Below are 3,068 nucleotides of genomic sequence, written 5' to 3'. Positions count from 1 at the left end.
GCTAAAGCTTGTATAGTGCATTAAATTAAGGTACACATATAAAAAAAACTTTGAGAAGGGAAAGATCTATGCAATTTGTGCCATTTATAGATTATTTAGAGTATCCCTCAAAATAGAGAAAGACAAGATCAAGACACTAATGTCAATGGAGAATTGGGTGATATCTTTCTCGAAACAAACAAAAAGGAAAATTCGACCTGTTATACTATCACATTGCAAGTCAAATAGTGTGCGCAATATTTCGACAAACATTAAGATATGCTTCATTCAGATATCAATTAATGACTCATATATCTGGCGTAGGTATATATATATATATATTTTGGGGAAGGTATATATTATTAATACAAACAAAATATGCATTCATTGTGCACCGAAAGTGCATCAACAATGACACTCCTAATTAAACACGTCTACGATTGACAGAATTTTGTGTGCTCTGATGGAGGCGGTGGCAATTTACTATAAGAGTAGTCTGCTATAAGAATTGGGGCCATGTTTGTTGATATGCATGCACTAGCAGGTTAAAATTGAGCCTAGCTACATCTATAAGGCACACAATGAACGTACATGCTAACCACTACTATCAAGATGGAAGTTGACTTCCATGTGTTAGCAACAACCGTGTTACACTATTATAATAAGGCATATTAGTTAATCATTTTTAAAACATGTTGTTGATTGCACTTATTAGTTGTGCAAGAGTTATGTTTTGGTTGTTACTAATAGATATGAAATTGTGAGTCTCGATGTGTCATAAATTGGATACGATATTTCATATAATGCATATCTATCAGTAGCATTTATCTAATTAAGTATGATTTACTATCACAACAAGATTTGCTATATGGTGATGCTATAAGTATCATGCCCTCCTACTCATCTTCTTCATTCAGGCACTCTTCCGTTCTCATACCTCTATAGTTGTATCCAAATCTCAATAGTTATTCACTCAAAAGAGCCTCAAGTTTGTACCATGAATCCAAGAGTCAACCAAGAGTGGACCCCCTCCGAGGTAGAGGGGGCAAGATCAATCATAGATTGGCTCAAGAACAACTACTGCAATGATGGCACCATCTATGGAATAAACAAGAAGCATGAGATTGTGGGAACGCTCCAAGCATGGTTCCCCAGGAAGACCATGCAACAGGTAACAGACTTGTATGTTGATCTTGCCGCAAAGATGCATATGCTTCAGTGTCTAGAGAAGGAATACCATGGTACCAATAGTGACCATGGTGTCAATTACACCGTGGATGGCCATGCGCATAAGAACTTCTGGTTGCAAGAGGCTGCCATGCAAGGAACGGACTTTTTATTTGGTTGTCCATTAAAGAGTATGCAAACCATGGACACCCAACAGGAGGTGTCGATGGTAGAGCAGAACAAGGTGGTGTTGGAGAATAGGATGCGCATCCATCAACCAGTGCTTGCACCACGTGCCAAGGGGTTTTGGACCCCAGATGAACACAGGTTATTCATATTTCATCCTAATTTTCCATGGGGTTTTAATACTCACTTTCATTTGATTATTCGTTTGGAGATTTCGGGTGTGTTTTAAACAAAGCATACTAACTACGCATTATGTGGATTTTCATTCTAATGTGACGGGAAGTTTGTTCTTTATTTTCACTATACTCATAGTGCCCATTTCACAATTACCAAACACATTAATACCAAGATGTATGTATTTTTTTGTGAACGTCCGAGTTTATTTCATTGTTGTGCTTCCATAGTAAGTTAATACCCCTGACGCTTGTCCTTAAAACTAAAAGGGAGTAGTTAATTATCTATTATTAGTTAAAAATGAAGTTATGATCGCCAAGTATTTTCATGGTCTATTGATTTCTATTATTAATATGACCATGGTAATTGTGAAATTCCTTATTCATCTTTAATCATCTGTCATCACATCTTATATAATAGCACCATAATAGATAAAAAGAGGCATCATTGAATTGATTAGCACAAGGGCTAATGTTTGGTAAAAAAAATCTCCAACTATCGCATTTTTTATTTACAAATATATTAAATAATCAGTATGACTTTGATCAAGAATTAACCAAAATATTCATCTTTTAACATGATTATTGTAGGCTCTTTCTCCATGGCTTGAGCATATGTGGCCGTGGCAAATGGAAGGACATATCAAAGCACTTCGTCCCTAGTAGGACTTCGACCCAGATTTCAAGCCATGCACAGAAGTACTTCATGAGGCTAAAGAGCAAAGGGTCGGGAAGCCAACGCTACCGCATCAACGACGCGGAGCTCAATGATGCCAACCCATGGAAAATGAAGAGTACCATTAACTCCTGGCAAGCACTCGCCTTCCAATCTACAGTTGGTGCTGATAACCAAAATCCAAGCTTTGACTTGCAAACTCTTTCGAGTCCATTTGTCACCATGAACAATATAGCCTAGTTTGGACCGTTGTTGTTGAAGAAAAGAGTTAGTAGTCAACATGGTGTGAGAATCATATGATGTTGTCGGCACAGTAGGGTGCCAGTGAACTTTGTTCCTACTAGTATACAAGTATTACTTGAGCTATCTTCAAAGCATTGTATGGATACAAAATATAAGATGCTATGATTTAAGTTGTATTTGCATATGTGTTGGAGAGTCAATAAATTTTGTTTTTTCTATTTTGAAAAGATTCTATTTTTGACCCTCAACTATTAAAGAAGTCTAGATTTGGTCCCTTGAATATAAAACCAGATGATTTACATCTTGAACTCTTCAAACCAAACAAGTTTGGGCCCTCTCCGGAACAAAGGCGGCTTCTTTGATTATGTGACGTGGTTTTGGCTGGGTTGTGTCCATCTAGAAATATATAGGTTTTTTACATGGTATAGCCATCGAACACTTGTGCGCATTGTTTGCCACTACTGGCGGCATACCATCTCCACCTTGACGCAATGTTGCAGGTCGTCGGTGTCAACTCGCACGACATGGAGTGAAGGTCTAGCAACCGGACGAGATGGTGTTCACACATTCTCTAAATCACTATGCTCCCTGATTTTAAAGGGCTCACAGCCGATTGAGGCTGTGGGTTTGGAGTGTGTCCTTCG

General features: G+C 38.0%; 1 long non-coding RNA gene across 1 annotated transcript; it reads left to right on the top strand.

Annotated features, from left to right (window-relative positions):
• The first annotated feature begins 866 nt into the window (after positions 1-866).
• On the top strand, positions 867-2,608 carry LOC120969927 (uncharacterized). Its single transcript, XR_012188654.1, has 2 exons — positions 867-1,473; positions 2,097-2,608. It is a non-coding gene; the product is annotated as an uncharacterized lncRNA (long non-coding RNA).
• The last annotated feature ends 460 nt before the right edge of the window (positions 2,609-3,068 follow it).

Source organism: Aegilops tauschii, chromosome 7 (assembly GCF_002575655.3).
Source record: "Aegilops tauschii subsp. strangulata cultivar AL8/78 chromosome 7, Aet v6.0, whole genome shotgun sequence".
NCBI classification, from domain to species: Eukaryota; Viridiplantae; Streptophyta; class Magnoliopsida; order Poales; family Poaceae; genus Aegilops; species Aegilops tauschii.
Note: the sequence above shows the minus strand (reverse complement) of the source record. Positions and strands in the feature narration are given on the sequence as shown.